This window comes from Mirounga leonina, unplaced genomic scaffold, assembly GCF_011800145.1.
Source record: "Mirounga leonina isolate KUSES-001 unplaced genomic scaffold, KU_Mleo_1.0 Mir_178, whole genome shotgun sequence".
NCBI classification, from domain to species: domain Eukaryota; kingdom Metazoa; phylum Chordata; class Mammalia; order Carnivora; family Phocidae; genus Mirounga; species Mirounga leonina.
The window spans coordinates 24081602-24087403 of record NW_023270464.1 but is presented as its reverse complement, the minus strand read 5'-3'; the positions used below and the strand labels follow the sequence as shown (position 1 = coordinate 24087403).

The 5802-nt window shown below is 53.0% G+C and overlaps 1 long non-coding RNA gene across 1 annotated transcript; it reads right to left on the bottom strand.

Annotated features, from left to right (window-relative positions):
- Nucleotides 1-1175: 1175 nt before the first annotated feature.
- LOC118023086 lies at nt 1176-5401 on the bottom strand. The gene is made up of 3 exons (XR_004682659.1): nt 2845-5401; nt 2135-2211; nt 1176-1256 (listed from the first exon to the last, which is right to left on the bottom strand). It is a non-coding gene; the product is annotated as an uncharacterized LOC118023086 (long non-coding RNA).
- Nucleotides 5402-5802: the final 401 nt, after the last annotated feature.

Below are 5802 nucleotides of genomic sequence, written 5' to 3'. Positions count from 1 at the left end.
GCGCTTACCACTGGAACTCCCCCTGAAAGCCGGGGGAGCAAGGCTCCCGGGCTCCCCTTGGGGCTTGGCCGCCAGTTCACTACCATCTCCTGTCACGGCTGCCAGCCGGCCTCTGGTTCTCTTCGGAGTCCCCTCTGTCCCGCAGAAGGCCTCCTGCCACCTCTAAGGCGTCAAAGGTGCCGGCAAGGGTCCAGGGGCTCATCAGGGTGTCCATCTCCTGGTAGAAGGGGCAGGTGCCCGGCGCCCGGCTGCTCCTGGCTTTGCGGTAGTGGGTCTGGAGGTTTTTGAAGCAGTAGCGACACTGTTCCAGGGTCCGTGGGAAGCTGCGCTCGCGTAGCCGCTTGGCCACCAGCCGGTACACCTGGCGGTTCCGGTGGCAGGTGCGCAATTTCTCACAGATCCAGGACTCACTGAGAATTCCCAAAAAAATCTTGGTTTCCTCATAGTCCCGGTGCACACCTGCCACCTTCTCATCCTCCAGGCCCTGCCACTCCAGCTCCTCCCAGGTCTTGGCTTTTCTTGGGATGGGCAAGGGGCCAGGCTGGACTCTTCCCCCACCCGCTGCGGAGTCCCTGGCGCTTTCCTCCTCTCTGGAGCGCTGAAGATCTGGGCTCTGGGGGGTTTCCTCCTGCTCCCTGCAGGAGCTGACACTGGGTCAGTGGGGGGGCAAGTCTATTTGCAGGGAGACAAAGAGAAGACACAATGGTTAGCTAGATCTAATCCCAACCACTTTATACACCAGGGAGGGGAGATACGATTAATTTTTTTTTAAAGTCTAAGGGGATTCTTGGGAATCCTCAGTGAAAGTAATATTAAGGACTGTGAGGGAAAAAGTCCAGGCCCAAATCTAGAACTATCTGTACACGTTCATCTGTCCTGTAACAAATAAAATTCAGGTTCCCACCAGAGGCTTTACTGACCATCTTCCTAAGACAAGCTTTAATACAGTATCCTCTCTGGGCTCTAGAAACTCATCCTTGATAGCACTGACTTTGGTATTAGATTTATCAGTCTCTGTTCAAGCAGGATTGAGGGACTTGAAAAATTTGACCCAAAAAGATCTGGAGTAGTGACTACTCTGGAAACTCCACAGCCAACCTCTACTGGACGGGAAAACAGCAGTCTTACCCATAGAGGCCCCGTTTGCGGATTTCTCCCAAAAAAATGGGAAATTTGTGGTTCCTCCACCCAGGTTCTGGCTGCCTTCATGCCTCCTGGGAGATATACATAGCCACATCACCGAATGTCATCAACTCCTGAGGAAACATAACACCCTATTCAAAATATGCTGCCTTCATCAGAGGCCCGGTGACAAAAAAGACTCAGAAGAAACTGAAACATGAGATTTGACTTTTAAATGCAGTGTGGGCCGGGGTGCCTGGGTGGCTCAGTCAGTTAAGCATCCGACTCTAGATTTCAGCTCAGGTCATGATCTTGGGGCCATGAGATTGAGCCCCACTCAGGCTCTGAGCTCAGCGGGGAGTCTGCTTGGGATTCTCTCTCTCCCTCTCCCTCTGCTCCTCTCCCCACTTGCTCACGCTCTCTCTCAAAATAAATAAATAAATCTTCAAAAAAATGCAATAGGGGGCAGGGGAAGGGAAGAGAGGGAGAGGAAGCAAGGCAAGAAAGAAGCTAACATTTACTGAACACCTATGCACTGTGCTGGGAACTTTTCACACTTCCTCCAAGTTCTACAGTCAGTATGTGGCAGAGCTGGGATTTGAACTCAGGGCTGTCTAACTCTGAAGCTGTTGTGCCCCACTACCCCGCACCCACACCCGCACACGCAGTCCCGCATACCATGTGGGCAAGATTCTGATACAGAAAGAAGGAAATAACCATTCCTTTTAAGGCAAACAAGAAAATCAACATAATCTTACGATCTCAGGGTCAAGGAAAAGAATGACTTTAATGCAATTCCTCCCCACCAGCTGTGGTGCCGCCTTACAGCAAAAGGGAGGTTTGGACAACATTTTTCTGGTGGATGAAATTGTGAAGCCTAATCTGTAAAGTTACTGGACCTCCCTGCTGGCTAAAATTGCCTTGGCATTTCTGATAAGCAAGAGAGTTGGATGCAAAAGGCCCCCACTGGAGTAGTAAAAGGTCTCCTGAGTAAGAGAAAAATCTGGCTCACCTGGGAGGGGCTCATCATCCCCTGGTCACCACCACTCTCCTCCACAGAAAGATCCAGAGCCGGAGGATCAGGCAGCACTGTGGGAAGAGAAAAGAGCTGTTAGAAGACAATGTTTCTTGACTCCTCTTGAGGACTAGCCCAACTTAGTTCTGAAACAGAAGAGTCTTCCCCCTTCTCTTTGTGTCCGCTTTGGCCCTCCAAAGAAGGTTGGTGAAAAACCAAAATGACACATTTCTAAGAGGAGAGTTCCAGATTTTTCCCTTCCGTATCCATCCAGGTTACTGACTGTCCCAGTTTTGTGATTTTCTTCTTCAGGTTTGCTAACACACTTGCATCATCTGAATTGGTCTGGGGACACTTGTCCCTGTTCTGAGAATTACTGCACTTTGGTTTAACCCTACCTTATGCTTTTCCCACCGATCAGGCCTAAAATCTGTGCCCACACCTAACCTACTGGGACCAGTAACCTCTCATTCACATAAAGAAAGGCGCCCCAGGCTCCCCTATGTAATTTTACAAAACATGCCAACCAAGGCCTTTCTTCCCTTTGGCGGTGCCTATTGGGGATCCCCCAGATTCATGTGGTCAGCCACCTTTCACATGCCCCATCCTCCAAGTGGAAAGAAATCCCACTTTCTGCACGCAGAGGGGACTTTCACACCCTCTCCACAGAAGGGTCCTTCCTTCCTCCCCAAACTGCGGCTGCTTACCACTCTTGTGGAAGGATCGGAGTTCTACTTTGGGGCTGTGATTCAACTGTTCTGGTTCTGGCTGTGAGTTCTTCACCATCGCCTATAACAGACACATGGATCCTGTCTGTGCTTGCTTCAGATGGATCCTCAGGGAACCCAGTGCTGATCCTGGGGGTTCCTTCTCCTCTGAGTATACCTCCTGCTCCTGTTCAAGGACTAGAAGTAGTCAAAATTTGGTAGGTAATAAAACTTAACCATCCCAAGATGCAAAGAAGCAAAGGTGGAAATCAGCCTTATGCAAATCACTGCAGGGGCAGTTAAGAGCGTGGGTGTGTGGAAGACTAACAGGTAAGGTCTAGAACCCAGGCTCACTGCAATCTGCCCACCAGCTCTCCTGGGGCTGTTCCTGTCAATCCCTGGGCAAAACTCAGCCAACCAAAAATACAGCTATTTTTCAGTAGGATGCAAAGGTTCAAGATTGTCAATAAAGACCAGTGAAGCCCCTTGCTTCAAGCTGGCTGCTGATGAATGAGAGCTATTCTCCAAAAACAACAACAACAACACAAAGAGCTTTTATGTTCTTCTGGGTGCTCCTCCTCAACCAGAGTGGTGGTCAAGCCATTTTAAGCAATTCTCTTACTTAATGGCAGGGACCAACGCTCAGAACAACCAATGCTATGCATTCCCTGAAGTGTCAGTCTGAGCTTGGAAGGGAAGTTGTGGCTACCAGGCCCAGGGAATAAGCAAATGCCATAGGACACAAAGAACGAAGTACTACACACCACCCATCTGGCTGGCAAACCAAGGGCGCTCTGTCTCTCCCACTCCCCTCTTTTAACTACTCAGAACAAGGTGCCCGGTTCTCACCTGGAGCCCCGATCTTCCAGGTTCTTTCTCCAAGTCTTCCACCAGAGCCATGGCCTCCTCCCCACTCTCTGGATGCTTCTGTCTAACCCAGATCTGGGTCTCCTGAGGAAGGACAGTCAGGAACTGTTCCAGCATGAGCAACTCCAGGATCTGTTCTTTTGTACACTTCTCTGGTCTCAGCCACTGATGACAGAGCTTCCGGAGTTGGATGAGGGCCTCCTGGGGTCCAGATGTTTCTTGATAGCAGAAATGCCAAAAACGCTGGCAGGAGGTCTCTGGTCCAGGGTCACTCCCTTGAAGGGAAATTTCCTGCTCCCAGTGGGAATCCTCTTCCAGCTTCACTATTCGAAGTTCTTCTTGCACTCGAGGAGTCTGAAGCTACAGCCATTGTTCAGCTCAGAGCTACAGCCATTGTTCAGCTCAGAGAAGAACCTTGCAACTGGGCTCTGAAGCTCAAACCTCTTCCTTGACCACACTGGGAAGCTACCTTGAGATAGGAGTCACTAAGTAGAACTTGAAATTCTAGAGCCAGAGATACATTAGAGTGAACGCAAGTGACAATCACACATGTTAGCCCAGCAGGACTGAGGTGAAGAAAAGAACTCTCCTGTTCTCCCCTTCCCAAGTCCCGGTGCCCATGGAGTCTGGCCCTCTGTCACTGGGGAGGCAGCTTCAGAAGTTTGAGAGGAAGGTCAAGGGCTGGTGATCTGGTTGGAAAGTAGGGGAGCTTGAAGCTCTGTTTGCATAGCGATTTACTTGAGGCTGAGAAAAATGTCAATTATCCACACTGACCAATGAGGATGGGCTGGAGGAGATAATGGGGACAATAAACCGCCCACCCTCCCAAGCCACTGGTCTTCGGAAGATTGCAGGACAAGTACGAGACGGCGCCTAAGGTAGCAGCACCTTGGAGAGCAGCACCCGGGTGGAGCGGGCTCTAAGCTTCAGCGATTCCCAGGGTCTCAAGGCCCCCATCTCTAGCTGGGCTCTCGGCATTGGGCACCCCAAGTCTCACTCCTGGAATAACTCTCTCCCAAACAGGGAGATTTAGCCTGGCTAAGGTTACAAGCTTGGAAAGCAGGGATTATAAACACAGACTCATATAGGATGTTAGAGCTGGCAGGAAAGTTAAAGAGATACTTCGGCTGGGCAGTCATGGCTCAGAGACGCCCCCCCCCCCCCCCCCCCGGGACTTGCCCAAGGTCACATAGCTGGTGTAGGGCGGAAAAGAAGCAGGGGCTCCGCCCCTTGGCCATGGACTTGAGGCGCTGGCCCGCAGAGCGTGACTTACACTGGAAGACTACTCTGCTCCGCGGGAGACCTTCTCTGGAACCTCACTGGGTAACTGCGGGCCCTGGGGACGGGGTCGCCTCGGCGCCCACGGGGTCAGGGTCGTCCCCGCCGAGTCCGGTGGGCGGCGCGAAGGAGGGCGGCGCCAGCACGAGGAGCGCATCCTGCCCGGGGGCGGCTCGCCCGACCTGGGCCCGAAGCGGCGGGACCCAGGTTTTCGGTCGGGCCACGCCCCCCACCCCTCGGCGAGGGCGGCCAGCACCCCGGCTGAGAGGTGCGTGGGCCCGCCGAGGCCCTGCGCGTACGGGTACCCGGGGCCCCCCGCGCCTTCTCCGCGGTCACGCCACGTGCCCACACGACCCCCGAACCCCGAGCCCAGGCCCGTAGTCCGGGCATTCGGACAGCCACTAAACACCGGAAGCGGAAACGCGAGCCCCAGAGGGACTCGGTTTTGCCGGACTCCATTTCCCATAGGCCTCCGCCTGAGCCCGCAGAATGACAGCAGCGTTAGCCAATAAACTGTGGGGACGGCCTAGGCGGCTATGTGTTTCAGACGAATCATTAATGGTGGGTAGGACCTCACTGCACGCTGGATCTGGGGGTTCAGAGCCACAACTAGAACGGACCCAGCCGGCGGAATGTGTGTTTGCACTCCTTCCCCTCACTCCCGGGGGTACTGAGGGGGAGAAGGGCCCTTGCAGGCAGGAGGTCTGCGAGCATGAAGCCGAGACTCTAATTCAACTTTTTGCCACTTAAGAAAGTACTTTTCCGGCATGGTTGTCCACTGTGGTAATGCTTTACACACCCACATACACACAC